The sequence below is a fragment of the Balaenoptera borealis genome (assembly GCF_965194805.1).
Source record: "Balaenoptera borealis genome assembly, contig: HAP1_SCAFFOLD_1044, whole genome shotgun sequence".
Classification (NCBI taxonomy): domain Eukaryota; kingdom Metazoa; phylum Chordata; class Mammalia; order Artiodactyla; family Balaenopteridae; genus Balaenoptera; species Balaenoptera borealis.
Window position 1 is genome coordinate 45974 of NW_028123167.1, and position 23255 is coordinate 69228.

The 23255-nt window shown below is 55.2% G+C and overlaps 2 pseudogenes across 2 annotated transcripts in view; one reads left to right on the forward strand and one right to left on the reverse strand.

The window, feature by feature from the left end:
• Positions 1 to 4735: 4735 nt before the first annotated feature.
• Positions 4736 to 5222, reverse strand: LOC309621837 (serine/arginine-rich splicing factor 3 pseudogene; annotated as a pseudogene). Its single transcript has one exon. The product of its transcript is annotated as a serine/arginine-rich splicing factor 3 pseudogene (transcript).
• Positions 5223 to 9005: 3783 nt separating this feature from the next.
• Positions 9006 to 23255, forward strand: part of LOC309621838 (thimet oligopeptidase-like) — a 50958-nt pseudogene continuing 36708 nt past the window's right edge. Inside the window, exons 1-7 of the transcript in view lie at positions 9006 to 9147; positions 9348 to 9723; positions 9803 to 9998; positions 10996 to 11053; positions 11160 to 11288; positions 11925 to 12063; positions 12278 to 12424. The product of the transcript in view is annotated as a thimet oligopeptidase-like (transcript). The remainder of the gene's footprint in view (positions 9148 to 9347; positions 9724 to 9802; positions 9999 to 10995; positions 11054 to 11159; positions 11289 to 11924; positions 12064 to 12277; positions 12425 to 23255) is intronic.

Consider the following 23255-nt stretch of genomic DNA (forward strand, 5'->3'; position numbering starts at 1 on the left):
TCTCTTGGTTGCTGGGAACACACACGGGGAAGTTGTGTGTGAGGGGGTATGATCCAGGGGACAGGGAGGATAAGCCCCCCACTCGTAGGGCAAGGAGTGGCTCAGCTTTGTGAGCTGAGGATGGCCCACGAGGTTCCAGAGAGAAGGGTCCCTGCTCCGTTCCTGCTCTGTGCACCCCATTCCCAGCCTGAGAAGCCCAGAGCCACCCACCCCCCCGCAACACACACACACCAGGGAGGAGAGCCAGTCACCCTGGCTCCCAGCCTCCGGCTCCAAGGCTCCCGGCACTAGGAGCTATTTTCAGCTTTCATGCCCTAGGACACGGCCAGAGCTATTGTCTCCGGAAACTCTCTGTCTGTCTCTCGCCCGGCCTCCCTCCCTTCCTCCCTCCCTCCTCCGCTTCTTCCCCTCCAGCTCCATCTGTCCTCCCCTCCACCCTGCATTTCTACCCAGGATGGCTCACAGACAGCTGCTCCCCGTGCCCACCTGCCACCATTCCATGGATGTCAAAGCAAGCCCTGGGGACTTCCCTGGAGGTCCAGTGATTAAGACTCCGAGCTTCCACTGCAGGGGACGCGGGTTCGATCCCTGGTCAGGGACATAAGATCCCACATGCCACACAGCACGGCCAAAACAAAATGAATAAATAAAGTTATAGTGATGAAACAGCCCTAGTGGTGCAAGGATGGGACGTATAGCTCTATGGTATAGAAAAAAGATCCAGAAACAGATATATGAGAACTTGATATGATAGAAAGTGGGGAAATTAAGGAGTTTTCAATAAATGGCATTAGGACAATTGCATATCCATGTGGGGAAAAGTAAATTAGAAAAAAAAAAAAGCAAGCCCTGGTCAGGTGTGACCTTGGGCCCAGGGCCATTGGCACAGGTTGTCATGTGGGATGTTCTTCCTTAGACTCCTCCCTCCCTCCTGTGTCACTGTCACTTCCTCCAGAACCTTCCTGGACTCCCCTCCACAAGCCCGGGGTGTGCCCTCACCCGCCCTGGATCACCAGAATTCCAATCCCGGCCCACCCTTCCCCGCCAGGTAGAGAACTGTGCATGGTCAATAAGACCGTAGAGGTCATTGGCCATTGCTATTGCAGCTGGAATTGTTACTGTGTTTAGATAGGGTGACCAACACCCGCCCCCAGTTTGCCCAGGACCGCTCAGGTTTGAGCGCTGGAACTCTGGGGAAACTCTCAGTCCCGGGGAACCCCAGAAGGCTGGTCAGCCTATTTAGGACAGATCTTTCACTTGATCTCCCAACCCCCGAGAGCCAGAAAGGGAATCTCCCCCCTCCTTCCATTGTAACCTTCATTCATTCATCCACTCATCCCTTTATTCAACTCCTTTATTCAGCAAGTATTTATGAAGCATCTACTACACAGCAGACACTCTTCTAGGTGCTGGGGACATAACAGCATCCCTGTCCTCAAAGAGCTCACGTTCTAGCGAGGGCAGCAAACAGTAAACTGAGAAGGTGTGATTTATTACATGGGGATGATGTCTCGGAGACCACTGCAGGGCAGGGGAGGTGGGAGAGGAAAGGGGCAGTTCTAAATGCAGGCGCTGACGGGATTGGGGCAGACCTTGCCCTGGGCCAGGCTGGTTGCTTCAACACAGCTGTCCTCGCCCAGAGCCATCCTGCCCCCGCCTCACCCAGTTCTTCCGTGATGTGTGGGGAAAATCTGTGGTTGTCACAACTGGGAGGGAGGGCCCCTGGAATCAAATGGGTGAGGCCAGGGATGCTGCTAAACCCCACACAGTGCCCAGGAGGGGCCCTCAGCAGAGGATGACCCGCCCCAAATAACCCCAGTGCCACGGGGGAGACCCTGCACTAATATTATTCAGACCCGCTGGTGCCCCGATTCCTGCACAGGCAGGGACTCTAACCGGGTCACCTCTGTATCCCGAGGTGACCTAGAGTGGGGCAGCCACGAGGGCTGAGATGAGTATCGGGGGTGAAATGACAAACCTCTGCACCCACTCTCCCCTCCGCACCCCAGGGGCGATGGTCTCTATCTCCTCCCCGTGCAGGTAGCTTTTCCCTGAGCCATTTCTTCTTGTCAAGGTCCCTGTCGCAGGTTGGGTTCCCCAAAGATGACGTTGAGAGCAAGGATTGGAGTGCAGGTGGTTGATGTGAGGCGTGCAGGAACAGATACAGCTGCCATAGGGTTCCACAATTCCACTCCCGGGCATAGATCTGGAGAAAACTCTAATTCAAAACTATACATACACCCCTGGCATTTCCCTGGTGGTCCAGTGGTTAAGAATCCATGCTTCCAGTGCAGGGGGCGTGGGTTCCATCTCTGGTCAGGGAACTAAGATCTCACATGCCGTGTGACAATAAAAGAAGAAAGAAAAAAGAAAGAAAGAAAGAGAGAAAGAGAGAAATAGAGAGAAAGAAAGAAAGAAAGAAAGAAAGAGAAAGAGAGAGAGAGAAAGAAAGAAAGGAAGAAAGGAAGAAGGAAAGAAGAAAGAAAGAAAGATACACGCACCCCAACGTTCATTGCAGCACTATTTACAGTAGCCAAGACATGGAAGCTACCTAAATGTCCACTGATGGATGAATGGATAAAGAAGATGTGGTACATATATACAATGGAATATTATTCAGCCATAAAAAGAATGAAATAATGCTATTTGCAGCAACGTGGATGGACCTAGAGATTATCATACTAAGTGAAGTAAGTCAGAAGAGAAAGACAAATATCATATGATCTCACTTATATGTGAAATCTAAAATATGACACAAATGAACGCGTCTACAAAACAAAAACAGACTCACAGACATAGAGAACAGACTTGTGGTTGCCAAGGGGGAGAAACAGTGAGGGAGGGTTGGATTGGGAGTTTGGGGTTAGCAGATGCAAACTATTAAATATAGGATGGATAAACTACAACGTCCTACTGTCTAGCACAGGGAACTATATTCAGTATCCTGTGATAAGCCATAACGGAAAAGAAAAAAGTTTTATTTATAGGTTCCATCCCTAACTGAGCTGGCCCATCCCCTCCCATGTTTCTAAGTGCAGCCCGAGGCTGCAGACTTCCCACCGTGGTCTTCAGCTCCAGAGCAAGCCACCTGCGAACCACCCACATCTTCCCAGGGGCTGGCAACTCTCCTTTGCTACTGATTCCAAGACACATCCAAATAGCAAAAATGTGACCATGAAAAGAAACTCAGGCATGTTCAAATCAGGGAAATAACATTCTTAGCTCTGTTCAGTACTCGCTTAATTTTACAAGAGCTTAGAGTTACAAAAAAGTTGCAAAGATCTGTACAGAGTGTACAGAGTGCCGTGGACCCTGACCCAGTACCCCTATTTCCAACTCATTAGTACCTTAGTGTGACATGTTTATCCAACTAAGGAACCAAGATGGATACATTGTTATTAACTAAAGTCCACACTTTATTAGAATTTCCCTAGTGTTCCCCTAACATCCTTTTTCTGTCCCAGTCTCCTCTGGGCTGTGACATTTCTCAGACGTCGCTGGGTTTTGATACCTTGAAAGTTTTGAGGAGGACTGGTCAGGTGTTTTGTCCCTCAATTTGTTAGTCTGTTTGTTTTCTGATGTTTTCTTATGGTTGGTCTGGAGTTATGGGGTTTGGGGCAGAAGACCCAGACAGAGATAAAAATGCCATTCTCCTCAGGTCACATCAAGGATACACACCATCAACGGGACTTATGACAAACGATTTTACCCTTGATCACCTGGCCAGTATTGTCTTTTTTTTCTTGCTGCGTTGGGTCTTCGTTGCGTGTGGGCTTCTGTAGTTGTGGCACGGGGGCTCAGTAGTTCTGGCTCCCAGGATCTAGAGTGCAGGCTCAGTAGTTGTGGCCCACGGGCTTAGTTGATCTGCGGCACCTGGGATCTTCCCGGACCAGGGCTTGAACCTGTGTCCCCTGCATTGGCAGGCGGATTCTTTTCTTTTCTTTTTTTCTTTTGCAACCAAAACGTTAATCCCAAGGATTCTCACAAAACATATTACAAATGACAGCATGAAAAAAAAAATTGCACAGTAACTCAAAGTTCAGCTCTACAATATACTCTTAATCTGGCAGGACATTGGTATCTTGATAATCTCAAATTTCCAAAAAATATTACAAAGAGCTATGTATTCATGTACAGCAATCACAGAGGGGACGTATGACCTAACTCAAAGGTAAACTAACTTCCTTGAAACTTCTTAGATTTTAAACTCCCTGGACAATCTCTTGTCCGGTGTGAAGACTAGTGGAATTTTTAAACCTCTAATCTAGGGTAAGGGTGCGGCTTTCATTTTTACCTGCTGGCTTGGGTTCACAGCACCTTTTAAAGACTGCTTGCTTAACTACAGCTGCATACCATATCCCAGCTACAGAAAGTCTTTTCAATGTTTGCCAGTGTTGTTTCCATAATAGTAAACATCACACTTTAGGTGGGCAGGAGTTAGAGTTTTATTATCAGTCTAGGCAAGACCAAAAATTCAAAGCAAGTTCAATTTTGCTTAAGGGAACATTGTAAGGTAACAATTCTTCATATTACATGCCTCCCAGGACCCATTTCAAACCATAGAGAATGACACCTTTATGTGTCACTGTCCCAAGAGACAAACAAATGTGAACAACTAAAACATTTAAAAAGTGCACCAAGCTTCGGAAGTCTCAAACAAAACTTGAATTTTCTGTACATACTCCTGCCAAATGAAGTTATTGCCTGTACACCACTCCTCTTGCAAAGTGGTCTTCTATTTCCTTTCATCTGACCTAGATCGGCTAGGAGACCTAGAGAAAGATCGGGACGGCTTGTGATTTCTCTCTTGGGACAGGGATCTCTCTCTTCTCCTATATCTAGAAAGGGACCTGCTCTGGCTGACGGAGAAGGCTCTCCATCTTGGAGATGTGTGGGAGGTGGAGGACTCCTCCTCCCATAATCATCTCGAGGGCGACGACCCCAAGAAGGAGGCGGTCACGATTTCGACTTCTCTTTTCCCCATTCGACAGGTCCACTCTTACTCGGCAGCCACATAGTGTTCTCCCATCTAGTTCTCGGACAGCATCGGCTGCATCTCGGGGATCTTCACATTCAACGAGAGCGAAGCCGGGAGGGTTTTTAGCACCCCACACACTTCAGAGTGGTCCATAATAGCCTAAAGCTCGTTCCAATTCAGCCTTGTTACCACTGTTTCCAAGATTCCCTACACAAACTTTACAGTCCAACGGACAGGAATCACGTTGCAAGACCCTCGTGGCTCCTGGGTTTCACGGGCCACAGGGTGGTCCCGGGCCTCTAGAATCTGGTAGCTGAATCTGCTCGCACAAGCTGTCCTGTGGGGATGCGTTTTCCCCTATGTGTCCAGCCCGGGGCCCTGCTCTCTTGGCCCGGCCTCCCGGGTGAGAGGGTGAACCCCAGCTCCCTGGAGCAGACACTCAGAGCCCTGGTGACCGGACTCACGGCTGACGGGGCTGGAGCGGCGGCTGGACACGTGTGGCCAGCCTGGTGGTGTTTGGCCCCGTCTGCAGTTCCAGTTCCAGCTGAGAAAGAGCCTCCCTGTGTTACTTTCTCCTGGTTGTGTAAGGATCCCCGGTGTCATTTGACAGAAATGTAGACGGTGTGTTCTTTCTCTCTTTTCTCCCTGCTTCCTCTCCTCCCTCTCTGCCTCCCTCTCTCCCTGTACCTCTTTCCCTGTTCCGCTCTCCCTCTACCTCTTTCCCACTCCCTCTCTGTCTCTCCCTCTGTCTCTTCCTCTCTCCCTCCCTCTCTCCCTCTCCCTCCCTCTCCCTCTCTCTTTCCTCTCCCTATCTCCCTCTCTCCTCTCTCCCTCTCTCCTCTCTCCCTCTTCCCTCTTCCTCTCCCTCTTCCCTCTCCCTCTTCCCTCTCCTCTTTCCCTCTCCTTCTCTCCCTCCCCCTCTCTCCCTCTCCCTCTCTCCCCCCTCTCTCCCTCTTCCTCTCTCCCTCTCCCCTGTCTCTGCCTCTCCCTCCGTCTCTCCCTCTGGGAGGGAGTGACGGAGATGGAGAGATGGAGGGAGCGGGAGAGTTGGAGGGAGAGGGAGAGGGAGAGGGAGAAGAGGGAGGAGAGGGAGGGAGGAGACGTCTCTCCCTCCCTCCCTCCCTCTGCCTCCCTCCCTCTCCTCCCTTTCCCTCTCCCTCCGTCTCTCCGTCTCCCTCACTCCCTCTCAGAGAGGGAGAGACGGAGGGAGAGGCAAAGACAAGGGAGAGGGGGAGAGGGAGAGAGGGAGGGGGAGAGAGAGGGGGGAGAGAGGAAGAGCTCTCTTCCTCCCTCCCTCTCCCTCTCTCCTCCTTCTCTCCCTCTCTCCCTCACCCTCTCTCCCTCTCCCTCCCTCCATCACTTTCCCTCCTTCTCCCTCTCCCTCTCTCCCTCCCAGAGAGGGAGAGACAGAGGGAGAGGGAGAGGGAGAGGGGGGAGACAGGGACACGGAGAGGGAGGGAGGGAGGGAGGGAGACAGAGAGGGAAGCAGGCACCCTCTCGCCTTCTCCCTCTCCCTACCTCCTTCTCCGACTCCCCCTCTCCTCTCCCTCTGTCTCTCCCTCTCCCTCCCTCCCTCTAGGAGAGGGAGAGGGAGAGGAAGGGAGGGAGAGGGAGAGAGGGAGGGGGAGGGAGACGGAGAGGGAGAGACGTCTTGTCCTCCTTCCCTCTCCCTCCCTCGCCCTTTCCCTTCCTCCCTCCCTCTCCCTCCCTCTGTCTCACCCTCTCCCTCCCTCTGTCTCTCCCTCTCCCTCACTCCCTCCCAGAGAGGGAGAGATGGAGGGAGAGGGAGAGACGAGGGAGAGGGGGAGAGGGAGAGAGGGAGGGGGGAGGGAGGGAGAGGGAAGAGGGAGAGTGGGAGAGAGGGAGAGAAGGAGGAGAGAGGGAAAGGGAGGAAGAGACCTCTCTCTCTCTCCCTCTCTCCGTCTCTCCCTCTCTCCCCCTCTCTCTCCCTCTCCCTCTCTCCCTCTCCCTTGTCTCTGCCTCTTCGTCTCTCTGTCTCTGGGAGGGAGTGAGGGAGATGGAGAGACGGAGGGAGAGGGAGGAGAGGGAGCGAGGAAGAGGGAGAGAGGGAGGGAGAGAGGGAGAGAGGGAGGGAGAGAGGGAGGGAGAGAGGGATAGAGGGAGGGAGAGATGTCTTTGTCTTTCCCTCCCTCCCTCTATCCCTCTCTCCCTCTCCCCCCTCCCTCTCCTGCTCCTTGTCCCTCTCCCTCCCTCTATCCCTCTCTCCCTCTCCCCCCTCCCTCTCCTGCTCCCTGTCCCTCTCCCTCCACCTCCTTCCCTCTCTGGAGAGGGAAGGAGGTGGAGGGAGAGGGAGAGGGAGCACGAGAGGGAGAGAGGGAGAGGGAAAGAGGTATAGGAAGAGCGGAACAGGGAAACAGGGACAGGGAAAGGGGGACAGGGAGAGAGGGAGAGGGAAAGAGGGAGAGGGAGAGGGAGAGCAGAGCAGGGAAACAGGGACAGGGAAAGAGGGAGGCAGAGAGGGAGATGGAAACGGGGAAAGGGAGGGGGGACGGATAGAGGGAGAGGGAGAGAGGGACAGGGAAAGAGAGACAGGGATGGAGGGAGGGAGAGAGGGACAGGACAGGGCAAGAGGGACAGGGAGAGAGGGAGGGAGAGAGGGAGGGAGAGAGGCAGAGGGAGAGATGGAGGGAGAGTGAGAGGCAGGGAGGTAGAGGGAGGGAGGGAGGGAGGGAGACAGAGAGGGAGACAGGGAGAAGGGCTGATGGGGGCTCCCTCCCCCTCCCATCCTCTGCCCACTGCTTTCTCTTTTTTCTGCTTCAACAAACACCAGGCGCCTTTCAGATCAGCCCTGAAGTCAACGTTGATGCTTGGGACGGCCTGACCTCCCCGCTGCCTTCCAGCCCAGGACCACAGCTGGGAGATGAAGTCTGCGGGGCCCTGGGGGGGGGCAGCGGCGGCGGAGGTGGTGGAGGCAGGCACCTCCTCTGACGCCCAATCTCTCCTCCTTTACGAGGCAGCCGCCAGCTCCCCTCCCTGACTCCCCAAGATTTGGGGCCATTTTAATATGTGTCGATAATGCCATGAGCTACTATTTAACTTTTCCACGAGGACCCATCTCCCGAAATGCAGTGGTTTTCAGGCTTGGCTGCACTAGAGAACCCCCAGGGAAAGGAGAGACGTCTGTACCTCCCTCTCTCTCCCTCTCCCTCCGTATCTCCTTCTGGCTCTCTCCCTCTCCTTCTGGGGTGATGCCCGATGAGCTCAGATTCGCAGATGTTCCCCCCATCCCCTCTCTGTGCCTTGCGTGGGGCCTGGGCCTTCTCACTGTGGCCCGGGAACAGCCTCGACATTCAGACATCGGTTCCTGCAAGGACACTTGCGTTTGGTCCATACCGCATGTGGCTGCAGTCTGTGCTTCTCCCGTTTAGCATCTTCAGTAGATGGGGGCTGTGCATGAGCCCTTCATCTTCCCCGCAGACACCACTGGTGCTTGCTCGGCCTCGCGGGTGATGTCCACGGGGGACAGACCTGTGTCCCCACCTTCTTGGGCTGCAGACAGGCCACGTTGGTCCTGTGGTGACTGGGGGCTCCCAGGAGAACCCCACCGCAGACCCAGAGAGGTGGCCCCAGAGAAGGTGGCGTACGCCTGGGGCCAGGCCTCACCAGCCAACCACGGGGCACCTGCAGCAACAGGTCTCTCGCCGTCCAGGGGCTGGGTGTTCGGGCGCCGTGGGGATGAGCTGCTGTCTGCACGGCAGCCAAGTTTGTATTGTTGAGCCCGGGGAGGCCCCTGGGTGGCTCCTGGAGAGCCTGGTCACATTTCTTCCTGCCCTTGGCCTTAGAGCTCATCATGGTTCACGCCGTTTCTGGTTCCAAAAGGACCTGTGTTCATAAAGACCACATGTTAGGACAGCACCAAAGTGTCTAGAAATCCAGGCCAGGAGGAGGAGGGAGGGGGTTTGGCTGTGCCCGCCAGTGGCCTGAGAGCCCTCCCACCCACAGAGACCTGGCCCGGGGCCTGTGGGGAGGGCGTGGCCCACGGTCCCCAGCGCTGGCTGTCTCTGGGTTCCAGGAGAACTGCGCGATCCTCGGGGAGCTGGTAAGGCTGCAGGCTCAGAAGTCCCGCCTGCTGGGATTCAGCACGCGTGCCGACTCTGTGCTGGAGATGAACATGGCCAAGACCAGCCAGGTGGTGGCCACTTTCCTAGGTAACCCCGCCTCCCCGAGTCCCAGTGGGGACGGGGGTCAGGTGGACCTTGACTGGACGTGGTGCTGCCTGAGACCCCACTGTGTCAGCCCTTGGGGGTCGCCTTCCCCAACCCTTCATTCTGCCTCGAGGGGCGTGGGGTGGGGGGCGGCTGGGCGGCTGCCACAGGGACATAGCTGAGCCTCTCCCCTCCGCCCGCAGATGAGCTGGCCCAGAAGCTGAAGCCCCTCGGGGAGCAGGAGCGGCCGTGATCCTGGAGCTAAAGAAGGCTGAGTGCCAGAGGCGGGGCCTGCACTTTGACGGGCCCATCAACGTCTAGGACCTGCGCTACTACATGAACCAGGGGGAGGAGACGCGCTACCACGTGGACCAGTACCTGCTCAATGAGTCCTTCCCCATGCAGGTGGTCACGCGCGGGCGGCTGGGCATCTCCCAGGAGCTGCTGGGGCTGACCTTCGACCTGGAGGAAGGCGCCAACATGCGTCACGAAGATGAAGATGTGAGGCTCTACACGGTCTGGGACGCGGCCTCGGGCAAGGTCATCCATCAGCAAGTTCTACCTGGACCTCTACCCTCGGTGCATGCGTGGGGGAACCTGTCGGCCGTGGGCCGGGGCTCCTCTGTGGTAGCGGGGCCTCACCCGCGTCCCTCCCCAGGGAAGGGAAGTCCGGGCACATGGCCTGCTTTGGCCTGCAGCCGGGCTGCCTGCAGCAGGACGGGAGGCGCCAGATTGCCATCGCGGCCATGGTGGCCAACTTCACCAAGCCTACGCCCAACCCGCCCTCCCTGTTGCAGCATGATGAGCTGGAGACCTACTTCCATGAGTTCTGGCAAGCGATGCACCAGCTCCGCTCCCAGGAGGGTGCAGGCGAGGGGCTGAAGGCAGGGGGCGGGGAGGGCCCGGGGTCTCCCGTGGTCCTCAGGCAAGCCCTCGCCACGGGATTCTTCCGCTGATGTCACCCCGCACGAGGCGACGCCCTTGGTGTCAGTTTCCATCATCAAACCCCACGCACTGGGCGCGTAAACAACGGAAGTGGATGTCCTCGAGACTCTGGAGGCTGGAAGTCCCAGATCAAGGAGTCAGGACTGGTTCCCTGCATGTTAAATACAGGTATTCAAGAGTTGCCTTTAAAAAAGACAAAATAGAAGAAAGGAACGTTGCATGCAAGGCTGGTGACAGGCGGTGATGAGAACAAGAGGTTAGGCTCTGGGGCCGGGAGCACCACGCCCTGTGAGGCCCTGGGGCTGCTGCCAGTCTCGGTGGAGGCTCAGCAAGTCCCAGTGACTTCCCAATGTGGGGGGGGTCCCCAGATGAGTGTCTGGGCCCAGGACCCAGTGCTCGTTCAGTCTTCCTGCAGTCAGCCCTTCGTCCTGAGAGCGATGCTCTCACAGACTGCAACCGGAGCGCGTGGGGACACTTTACTGAGCTGTGCAGCCGTCACTACTGCCCTGTTCTGGAACATTTCCCTCACCCCAAAAAGGTCCCTCACGCCCTTAGTTATCATTCCCTCCCCTCCCCTGTCCCTGACAACCAGGAACCCACTCTGACTCTGTGGATCTACCTGTTCTGGACGTTTCCCCTCAGTGGGGTCACACCCTGTGTGTCCTTCTGTGTCTGACTTCTCTCGCTGAGCACCGTGTTCTCACGGTGCATCCACGTGGCAGCGAGTGGCAGGGCTTCACACCTTTGCGTGGTCGAGGGCCGGAAAAAAGACAAACGAAAAGAAGGGCACGTTGCCTGCGACTCTGGTGACAGCCGGGGATGAGAACCAGAGGGTAGGCTCTGGGGCCGGGAGCGCCGCACCCTGTGAAGCCCTGGCGCTGCTGCCAGTCTCGGCGGGGCACGGGCAGTGCCGTCCCCCAGGAGCTGCTGGACAAGCTCATCAAGTCCCGGCTGGCCAACCCCCGTGCGGCCGGGCCGAGGGAAAGGAAAGGGGCTCCCAGACCGCCCGGCTGGAAAGCACGGCCTGGACACAGTGCCAGCGCCCCCCTCTCTTTCCTCCCGCCCTCCAGGCCTCTTCAACCTGCGCCAGATCGTCCTGGCCAAGGTGGACCAGGCCCTGCACACGCAGACGCCCTCGGACCCGGCCTAGGACAATGCCCGCCTCTGCCAGGAGATCCTCAGGGTCCCAGCCACGCCAGGTAGCCAAGCACACGCCGGGCCCACCTTAGCGGTCGGTTGGCGGCTACTGCCCAGTTCAAGAGGATCCTCTGGTGGTGTGTGAAGGGGGACCGACTGACGGGCTCTGGTCGAGGCCTGCTGACCTCTGGCCTCTTCCTGCCTGGGTTCCTGGGCTGGTCCCTCCAGCTGTGGCCCGCGGAGTCCGAGGGTGGGCTGGGCGTATCTGCACGTGCTTTCTGGAGAGCCTGGAAGAGGCAGGAGAGGGCTTCATACCCCGGACGGAACGCGTCGACGAGGTTTGCCCGTGCGTGTCGGTGCGGAGACGCAGTTCACTCCCTCGTGAGCGCTTTAACCCGCGCTCTCCCCGTGCTGGAGGGCGAGCCCTGACTCATCCCTCGGAGCCTCGGGCAGCTGTCCCTGTAAGAGGCTTAGGGGTGAACCCTCGTGAGCTTCAGCAGAAAGTCGGCAAAGATTGATTTGTGTCCCTCCACTGAGTTGCCCGCAAGGTCCCCGTTTTCTAGAAGTGTTGGGCCAATACTCCCTCTAGTGGCAGGGGACTCAGACAGGGCTGCTTTGAGGCCCCAAGCTCTGGGCTCTGGGGAAGGGGCACGGAGCGGCCAGGGGGCCGGGCAGGAGCCTCTCCGCGTGTGTCCCAGGGACCCACCTGCCTGCGACCTTCGGCCACCTGGCAGGAAGCTATGACGCCCAGTCCTATGGCTACCTGTGCAGCGAGGTGTACTCCGCGGACACGGTCCACACACTCGTTTCAAGCAGGAGGGCGTCCTGAGTGGCAAGGTGAGAGGCCGGCCTGCCGTGCAGACCAACACGGAGGTCCTTGGGCCTGGGCCTAGATGCTTTTGCCGCCCGCCTGGGCCTGCCAGGCTCTGAGGGCCCTGCCCAGAACCCCCTGCTCCCCTGCCCTTTGTTGAGTCACAGCAGAGGTGGCCACACCCACACCCTCCGTGAAGGGGGTGCTCCACCCTCCTGCAGCCCCGCCCCCTCTCCTCAGGTTGCCATGGACTACAGAAGCTGCATTCTGAGGCCAGGGGGCTCCGAGGATGCCAAGGGCATGGTGAAGCTCTTCCTGGGTTGTGACCCCATGCAGGACGCCTTCCTCCTGAGCAAAGGGCTGCAGGTTGAGGGCTGCAAGCCGCCGGCCTGCTGACGGCACGGGGTTTTGCCCCCCCAGGCGGGCCGGGTGCCTTAGCGCCCCGTCGGGGCGGGGGAGGGGCCGTGTGTCCTCCCAGCCCCCGAGTCCCCGGCGGCCGGCCTAGGCCAAAAGTCTCCACCTGGAAGTGTCTGGAAAGCCTGGCATCAAGGCTCCCCCTTGTTGCACTAATGCAATCCCTTCCTGGGGAGCTTTCCTGGTAACAAAACGGTTCTTTGAAAACGCAGCCATTAATAAAAAAGACTCTACTCCTGGTCTCTGCCTGCCGTCCCTTCCACCACAGGAGTGGCATGGGGGCCGTCACACTGGGGGGAGTTCTGACCTTGGTCGGGGATCAGCCCTGGGGCCGTGGTGACGCGTCTGGGTCACTGGGAGACGGCTGAGCTGTGGGGTGAGTTCAGACGGGGATGGTGCCCCGCACCCTGACCGGGCAGGCTCTCCAGTGAGGGGGTGTCAGTTTCCTGCCGGCCTCTCGCCCGTCACTGTTTGGCATCTCGGGGGCTGTGACTGGCTGGAGCTGGTTCTGGCGGTGGGCACAGCTGCGGGAAGCCCGGCTGTGGCTGTCCCTGTCCCCGTGTCCTGTCCTCCTGCTCACGGCCGGCCGGCTGGCTCCCTCTGGTCATCGGCAGCTGCTGAAGTCTGGACCACAGCAAGGGGCCGCCTTCCTGGGTCCTAGCAATTCTTCCCAAAGGCCTTAGGGATGTGTTTTGGTGGCAGTAGGAATTCAGAGAGGGTGCTGCACCACTGGAGCGGTAGGGTGGCTCTGGACCGTCCCGTGTGTCCTTCCCTGGCCTTTGAGCTCCTTGGGAGCCCTGCCTCCACAAAGGACGCCAGGCAGCGGAACGAGGGCGCGGGCGGCACCCCGACCTTCTCCCCGTGGCCCAGGCGGGCAGGCCGTGCCACGCTCTGTCCTCCCCTCAGCCTGCCCGCCCGTTCTGTTGTTATTTTACCGAAGAGGACACAGACATTCAGAGAGGCTAGGGTCCATGCCTGAGGTCTCATATCCAGTAAGTGTCAGAGCCGGGGTTTGAACCCAGACAGCCTGTCCCGGAGACCGCGCCCTTACCTCTACACAAACCACCTCCTGGTTCCCTTTATTAGCACAAGACTCATTTCCCTGACAAGCCCAGGCCCCATAAAGGCAACCCTGCCTCCCCCACGTGACCAGCCCTTGCCAACTACTCACCCCAGTGGCAGAGGGACGAGCCACACAGGGGACCCGCCCATCTTGGCCATGGGGACACAGACACCCACTCACACCCAGAAGGACCTCCTCTTTACCTTAGGCCACACGCCCATGCCGAAGGAGCTGCTGTCTGCCAGCTGGTGCAGGTACAGTTCTGTCCTGGAAACAGAGAAGGGACCAGAAGTAAGGGAGGACCCACCCACACCAGTGGCCTGGCAGGGCAGGTGGGCATCATGGCACGGGGCTCCACAGAGTGCCCCAGGTGGCCCCGGGGTCTGCCTCAGGCCCTGGCCCTGCCTCCCGAATATTCCTCACTTGCTGCCCTCAATGGGCCCTTCTTAAGTGAAGGCCTTCCAGAAGCTTCCTTACTCCTCAGTTACCCTGCTCTGAAAACTGGGAGTTTCCTCCCTAATCTGCCCTCTCTCCAAAGGGTAAGGTGCCCCTCTGGCCTTAGCCAGGAGGCTCAGGACAGGTTGGGCCTGCCCTTCAGACGGGGGTGGAAGGCAGGAGACAAATGATGGGGGACGCAGAGGCAAATTGAAAATTATCACCCCTCGCCTGGGGTGAGCACTCCCTGGAGCTTCACTAGATAGAACCTTACTCATTCGTTCAACAGATGAGGAAACCAAGGCTCAGAGACAGGGAGCCACATGTCCAAGAATTCCCAGGAGTCAGCGAGGGGCAGAGATGACTCCCTGGGCCACCTCCCCCAGAAGGCCCTCCCAGATGAGTCTTGTGGCTTCTCTGCTGTTCCACCTGGTGCCTCCTCGCCCTGAGCTACCTCAGGTGCACCCAAGGCTCTCACAGAGTTTAGGAGCTTCTGGAAGATTTGGGGTCTGCTGTTCCTTGCCCACCTCCCACGCTGCTGTCAGAACCTGTACCAAAATGTCACCGTCACAGCAGACATCCACCACCACCCCCCAGCGTGTATAAAGAGCCATATGTGAATTATCTCACTTAATCCTGTAAGGTCAGCAGTCAAGGTACTATTTCCACTTTACAGAGGAAGAAACGGAGGTTCAGAGCAGGTGACACCTGGCCAGGTTCACCCAGCCCAGGAGCAGTACCAGGCAGCAAGAATCAGAGGCCAGATTCCTAACCACTGGGCTCCACTGCCTCTCACCTCTGGGCAGAGGCAGGGCTGGGGCCCTGGAGAGCGGAGGCCCTTTGTCTCACTGCCCTCGGCTGTCCCTGCTCAGCCCAGTCGCTCACCTGAGAGCCAGGTCCAATCCGGATAGCATCTGGGAGAAAACCTCGAAACTGCCTTCCCCTTCCAGCTGCCGGGCCACGTGGCTCTTCTCCAACAGCATCGTCTGCCAGGGGAGAGGACAGGCGCCGGTCAGCACGAGGCCCCGCTAGGCTGCCCGCACACCCCCACCAACCCCCAGGCCCACTCTTCGAGGCAGCACCTCAGGCCCCAACTTGGCTGGACGCCTCCAAATCAAAACGTGCCAGGCCTTTGTCTCACTGATTCAGAGTCCACGCAGGCAATCAACGAATGCAACGGGCTCATTCCGATGAAGGAATCCAAGGGTACTAACAATTAACCCAGAGCCGCCCTCCAACACACTCTTATGCAACCGAAGCCCTTAATAACTTGACCCACATGGTGATGCACGGTAGACTTTCAGGGCCGGGACAGAAAGGGATTTATCGTGCACCAGCGAGTCTGGGTATTCTCCTAGCTCCGCATACAAACAACCCTTCTAATAACCTAATCCTGTTTTCTGTTCAAACAGAATGTTGGCGGGGGCGTGGGGGGGGGGAAGGGGAGGAGCCAGGTGATTTCAGAGAGAGGAACAAACAGGCCATGTGCCTGTCACACACGGGCTGCCGCAGAAGGCCAGCGAGCGCCTGTTTAATTTCAGCTTACGCTTTTAAGACCCAGCTAATGAGCGGCTGAATTATGTATCTACTCATGAATATTTCATCCCTGTGATACTCCGAGGCACAGACGAGCTGGCCTGCTCCGGGAGGAGATGTCTGGGCACTGAGTGAGGTGGGGAGGAGCTGGCCTTGGCCTGGGGAGCGATGACCATTTAGACACATTCCAGGGTCCCAGCTGGAGGCGTGGGCCCTGCTGAGTGGGGCTGAGGCTACTGCAGCCCCAAAGAGCCCCCTCTCCCTCCCACCCAGAGGCCTCACCTGGAGCTGGGCGGCCGTGACTCGGCCTGTGGCGTTCAAGTCCAGTGACATCACCATGGAGCACCGGGTGGCACGGCGGCTGTGGCCGGTGAACACGGAGCCAAAGGCCCGGAGGACAGTGAAGGTGGCTCGAATCTTCTCCACTGGTGGGACACAGACAGGGCATCACCCGTGGCCCGGGTGCTGCCACCCCCACCTCTCACAGGACCCCATTCTGGCCCCAGGCCCCAGCAGGGGCCCCTCCACTCCCCCAACTCAGCTCTAAGCCACACCTCTTCCGCTGCTGGGCTGGCCCTGTGCTGCAAGCAGGGGCGCGGGGTGAGCAAGAGTGAGCCCAGAAGGGGAGATACACACACCTAGGATTGGTACGATCTGAGTGACAAGGGCTGCCCTAGGGCCTCCTGGGCCTGGTGGAGTCTAGGAGGAGGGCAGAGCATTAACATTCTTGGACCTGCTCTCGGGGAACGCCCATCACAGCCAGCTCAAAAAGCCCAGCAGTCCCAAGCTTTTTAACATAACTATTTAACAAGCACCCACTATGTGCTAGGCACCTGGATACAGCCTAGCCTGACTTCCACTCCCCCAACACACACTTTCAGCAGATCTACATTCTGGGAGGGCCTCTCCTTGCTGTATCCCCAGCTCCTCACAGGGCTCTAACCTGGGCCAGGTGCAGAACAGGTGATCAATAAAGCATTGGAATAAGCCCAGTGGAGAAGCAGGATAGTACAATGGTTAAACAAGCTTGAATATGGCCTCTCCCCGTTGTTAGTCACCTGATTTGGAGCGAATAAATTAACCCCCCTGTGCCTCAGATACCCCATCTATAAGATGGGGGTAATAATAGTACTTACTTACCTCATGTGGTTGCCACAAAGACTAAAAGCTTTAATAATGTAAAGTGCTCAGAACATGCTCCAAATGTGGTGGTGTTAGTATTGTTTGTTATTATTAGAAAAGCAATACTGCCTGGGCCATATATTCTCAGCAGGGGGAATACTGCCCCCAAGAGGGCAGAAACTGATTCTTGAGGATGGGGGCAGTTTTCCTTTCTTATGTATAGAATAGAGCACAGATACACACACACACACACACACACACGTCTGTGTGTGTCTGTATATATATACACACATACACACACACTGCATAAACAAATATATGGTGAATCTATGGCATTAACTTTTCATGGTGGGAGACGATTAGGAGAAAGAACAACTAAAAAGGCTCCTCAGAGGGGCAACAATACATTGAGAACACTGGCCCAGGGGTAACAGCTCTGGAGCCAAACTGTCTGTGTTTGAATCTCGGTGCTAGGATGTATGAGCTGTGTGGCCTTGGGCAAGCTGGTTAACCTCCCTGCGTTTTAATGGCCTCATCTATAAAATTCAAATAATAATAATGTCTACCTTATAGGGATGTTTTAAATAATAAATAAGTTAACCTGCTTGGAATAGAGCCTGGCGCGTAAGTCCTCAGCAAGCATTTACCACGATCCCCATCAATATTGTAATTATTATCACCAACTGACACTATTTTTTATTGAAGTATAGTTGATTTACAATGTTGAAACTCTTTCTTTAATGCCCAGCTCAAACATCATTTCCTCAAGGAAGCCCCCCGGCCCCTTCTCTGTGCTCCCTCCGCCTCTCCCCTCCCCAGCTCGGCCAGCAAGCGGTGCAGAGCACTGGAGTCTGGCACAGATGAGCAGCTGAGTCTCCCTTCCGGCTGTCAGTGCCTCCTTGTCTTTGTTTTTACTTATCGGGTCCTCTGCACAGTCCAGTGGGCTGTGCGCTGCACAAGGACACCACACCTAAGGGCACAGCATTTATATCAGATAGCCATAGGCCTGTATACTTATTAGGATGATGGCCCAGAACGTGGTGGTCAAGTGTTTGGTTCTAACAATGTCAATGCGTGACGACGGTTCCACATGTGGCAGTGAGTGTCTTAGGCAAGGAGTACCTGTTTCTAATTCACACAAAAGTACCCAACAGACTAGGGGTGGCCCTGCCCAGAAGCCAGCACAGGGTCTGCACACAGGTGCTCAGTGAACGCTAGCTGAGCAGATATAAGAAAGAGCCGCCCAGCACCCCCTCTGACTCTCCCTTCCCTTCCCCCACGCCACCGCCCCCACCACGTCCCAGCTGCACGTCACCTGGAGACCACTGTACCTGAGACCCTGCCATCCACACTGCCTGCCATCCCCACCAGGTGCTCCAGGACCTGCTCGCAGCAGGTGGTCTTGCCAGCACCGCTCTGGCCCAGGGCCACGATGCTCTGGTCCCTCTGCTGGCTCAGCAGAGCCCAGTACGCCCGCTGGGCCAGGGAGCCAACGTGGGCGGGTAGGCCATCCCAGCAGCTCCTGGGCACCTGCAGGAAGAGCGCCGGCATCAGCCTTCCCACCCGGCCGGGGCCCAGGGAGCACTCCACAATGCTCCAACCCGGCCTCAAGCCCAGATCCACGTCCATGCCTCCCATCCTACTCCAGCCTTGTCAGAGACGTCGTGCATTTTTCTGGGGAGAGCCCAGCCTGGAGATCTAGTCCTGCCACTGGCTCGCTGTGAGTCCTTGGGCAGCCTTGGACCCTGCTCTGAGCCTGGCCTCTTCTTCAGCCAATGAGAGGCTTGAACTAAAGCTGCATTAGCTCATGGGGCTCATCTCACTTGCTACACAAAGGACTGGATCGTACCTGTCTGAAATGAAGCAGGTGGATAAAATGGCTCAATTGATGAGTGACGTCTGCCATGGAAACAGAATGGGGCATGGGGGAATTGGCGGTACGTGTGCTATGTATTTGCTATAACAGATTTAGATACCGGAAGCCCCTTTGACTTCATTCATTCATCCATCCATACATCCATTCACTCAGTAAAAAAAAAAAAATTCATTGAGTGTCTACTACATAGCAGGCACTAACCCAGGCACTGGGGGCACAACACTACTCAAGGCGAATAAAGGAAATCTCTGCCAACCGTGAGGAGATATCATTATACACCTATTAAGATGGCTAAAAAACCGGTTTTTAATTTTTTTTGACACACTACCAAGTTCTGGTTAAGATGCAGAGCAAGTGGAATTCTCCCACAATGCTACACAATACAGCCACTCTGGAGAACAGCTTGGCAGCCTCTTTTACAGTGATACGTACACTCGTCATACAACTGAGCAACCCCACTCCTAGGTATTTACCCAAGAGAAATGGACATTTGTGTTCACCAAAAAACCCTCTGTCACTGGTTATATTGAGTAGGTATTCAAAATCATCAACAACCTAGAAACAACCCAAATGTCCCTCAACTAAAGAACTAAGATAACCAACCACCCTGGTTTTAGCACTGAAAGTCCCATGTCCCAGAAAAACCATTCCCTCCCACGGAAACCAGGACAACTGGTCCCCCTCCGAACAGATAAACAAAGCTGTGCAATAAAATACAATAGAATAAAAGAACTAACGGCTCACAGCTGCAACAATATGGGTGAATCTCAAATGCGCTGTGCATTGTGATAAGTGGAAGAAGCCGATTCCAAAGGTTACACGCAGTACAATCCCATTTATATGACTTTTCAGAAAAGGCACAACTAGGGAAAAGGGACAAAAGAACAGATTAGTGGCTGCCCAGGGCGGGACATGGGGGAGGGGATGACCACAAGGGTATGGAGAACTTTTGGGGGTGATGGGAACTGTCCTGTAATTGACGGCAGAGACAGTTTCACAACTATACGTGTTTGTCAAAAACTTACAGAAGTGAACACTAAAAAGGGTGACATTAACTGTATGTAAATTATACCTTAATAAACCTGACTTAAGACAAAAAAAGCCCTGCCTGTAGAGCTTGCTTTCCTTTGGGAGAAGACAGATGATAAAAAACCAACTAATTAAATTATACTCAACGGGAGTCATTTGAAAGCCATGAGCTTGGATGAGATCACCAAGGAAGTGGGCGTTTAAAGAGGGAGACAGAAGAGGTGTAGGGATGGGGCACCCAGACTTGGAGAGATCAGGGACCAGCAAAGGAGGCTGAGAGGGAGGGCCAGCGGGACAGAAGGAAAACCAGGAGAGCGGAATTCCTGAGCTGCGGAAGGGAGTGATGGCAGGAGGAGGGAAGGACCAGCCCCTGAAGTGCTGCTGAGGGTCAAGTCAGAGGAGGCCGGAGAATTGTCCACTGGGCTTGGCAGCATGGAGGTCACTGTGACCTTGACAAATGTCTGCTTAGCGTGGTTTTCAGGGAGAACGGAAGAGGGCGGTGGAGGTAGTGAGGGCAGTAGAAAGGCACCAAAGGGAGCAGGGAAACGGGCCTGGCTGGAGGAGGACCTTGGAAGCCCAGGATGCTAAGCGGGTGACAAGTGGGCTAGCATCCACCCTCCCAGTGGCTTGGCAGGACCAGGGGCACAAACTCCGGTGTGGCGGCCCTCCCCCTCCCCGAACCCCCAGCCTGGGGCTAAGGAGCACCCCCAGTGCACTGTTGGCCTTTCCTACCCCGAGGCCCCCAGGAACAGCAATGAGTCCCCATCCTGACACAAATCAAAAGGCTCACAGACCTACTAGAGAATGGACCTGAGGATATGGGGAGGGGGAAGGGTAAGATGTGACAAAGTGAGACAGTGGCATGGACATATATACACTATCAAACGTCAAACAGAGAGCTAGTGGGAAGCAGCCGCAGAGCACAGGGAGATCAGCTTGGTGCTTTGTGACCACCTAGAGGGGTGGGATAGGGAGGGTGGGAGGGAGGGAGATGCAAGAGGGAAGAGATATGGGAACATACGTATATGTATAACTGATTCACTTTGTTACACAGCAGAAACTAACACACCATTGTAAAGCAAGTATACTCCAATAAAGATGTTAAAATAAATAAATAAATAAAAAAGGCTCAGCAGGACCCCAAACCTGGCAAAGTAGGACAAGCCGCCACACTGGCTGGACACAGCCTAAGGGAACGCAGCGGGCAGGGGGTCCTGAGGTCCGAGCCTCGGAGCCACCTGCCGCTTTGGAAACATAAAGTTCAAGGGCCAGGCTATCCCAATCGTCAGCCTTCTCAGGCCTGCAGGGGAACAGGGAGGATTCTGCAGACCCAGGCCCCACAGTCACACACAGGTACCCCCTGCATGCTTGCACACGGGCATGCTCAAGGGCACACGCACCCAACAGCTGCAGAGGCCTCTGCACACAGGTGTGCCCATCTACACCCCACGCAGTCACAGCACACTCACCCCAAAAGAGGCCTGCACCCCCAGGCACGCACCCAGCTCCCAGCCACCCGGCAAGCCCAGACCCCCAGTGAGAGAGGCCCCCAGCCCTGCCTGGAGCCCTCCTAGCCCATCTTCAAGGAGGCCTCAGTCCCAGCCTCACCGCAGGTCTCTGCTCCCACCTGGTGGCCATTTGAGGAACCAGAGGGGACTCAGCCAAAGACAGAAGGAAGCTGTGGGTGTGGGAGGCAGCGTGACTTGAGGGGGACCCACGCCCACCGCAGGGTTACAGGGGCTTAGGGGGATCACGGGACTCAAGTTCCTCCTACCAGGTTGGGTCCCAATCCCCGCACTTTTAGGCTCTTTGACCCAGGCCGTGTAGCAGACGCCGCAATCGAGGACAGTCACGGTCGAGAGAACTGGGCTTGCGGAGAGACCTGTGACAAACACCCCTCCCAGGGGCCCCTAAGGAACCAGAGCAGGCTCTCGGGGCCTTGGGCTGCAGTAACAGAAGCACAGCCTGCCTGGCAACGGAGGGGAGAGTGCAGCGTCGCCCTTCCAGGCTAATGAGAACCTACTGTATAGCACAGGGAACTCTACTCAATGCTCTGTGGTGACCTAAATGGGAAGGAAATCCAAAAAAGAGGGGATATATGTATATGTATAGCTGATTCACTTTGCTGTACAGCAGAACTACGCTCAAATAAAATTAATTTTTTAAAAAAGGTGCCTTTTGTTATGTTAATGAGGTGACTTTTGGAAAGCCAAATATATATGAGATGACCAAATATATATATATATATATAATATTTTTTTTTCCTTTCTAGATTACCAGTTTATTATAAAAAGATCTAACTCAGGAACAGCCATATGGAAGAGACGCACAGGGCAAGGTATGGGGAAAGGGGTGCAAAGCTTCCATGCTGTCCCACCTGGCACCTCCCTGGGTACACCAATCCAGAAGCTCTCCAAACTCCATTCTTTTTTTTTTTTTTTTTTTTAATAATTTTGAAGAACGTTTTTTTAAAATTATTTATTTATTTATTTATTTTAGTTGTGTTGGGTCTTCGTTTCTGTGCAAGGGCTTTCTCTAGTTGTGGCAAGCGGGGGCCACTCTTCATCGCGATGCGCGGGTCTCTCACCATCGCGGCCTCTCTTGTTGCGGAGCACAGGCTCCAGACGCGCAGGCTCAGCAGTTGTGGCTCACGGGCCCACTTGCTCCGTGTCATGTGGCATCTTCCCAGACCAGGGCTCGAGCCCGCGTCCCCTGCATTGGCAGGCAGACTCTCAACCACTGCGCCACCAGGGAAGCCCCAAACTCCATTCTTTTAATTTCACTGAAGCTTCGTTATGTAGACAGGATTAACTGATTCAACCTCAAGCCCCTCTCCCCTTCAAGGGGGTGGGGGGGAGGGTGGAAGAGACTGAAAGTTCCAATCCTCTAATTCTGGTTGGTTCCCCTGGCAACCAGCCCCTTCCTTAGGGGCTTTCCAAAAGTCACCTCATTAACACAAACTCAGGTGTGGTTGAAAGGGTTTTGTTATGAATATCAAAAGACACTCCTATCTGGAAATTCCACGGGGTTTAGAAGTTTTGTGCCAGGAATGAGGGACAAAGACCAAATATATATTTTATTATACCTACTGCCTAATACTAAATCTTACTGCTAATAAGGTAAGTACAATTAAAACGATAGTGAAATACCATTTTCACCTATCAAATTGGCCACATGGAAAAGTTTGATATTACTCTGTGTTGGTGAGGATACTGGGGAACAGGCAATCTCATACACTGCTAGTGCAAGTATGAAGGGCAGCATCTGCTGAAATTTTCAATGCATATTTCCTTTAATCCAGCAAGTCCACTTTTGTGGGCAATTCAGAACCCTCTCTAGAATAAGGGTCAGCAAATTTTTTTTTTCCAAAAAGGGCGAAAATGTAAATATTTTAAGGTTTGGGCCACGTGGGAGATGGCCAAATATATATTTTTGGTCTGAATGACCAAATATGTATTTTTCTTCATAAATCACAATATTGCACCCAGCTCAATAAAAATCTCCAAATGCTTTGCACATCAGCTGGCTTTGACAAGTCTTCACCTCTCCCCCCACCCCCTTCCTCTCTCCCTAAATCATGCTCTGAGTGTTTCTTGAAGAAATAGAAAAATCTTGGCTCCTCCAGCACATTGCCTCTCCACTCTCCATATTTGTGGTTGCCTCACTGACCCAGGTTGGCCACACGTCCCTTGCCAGCCACCTTACAGCCTGGTGAGATCCTGGACCTCCCAGATGGGCCTCCT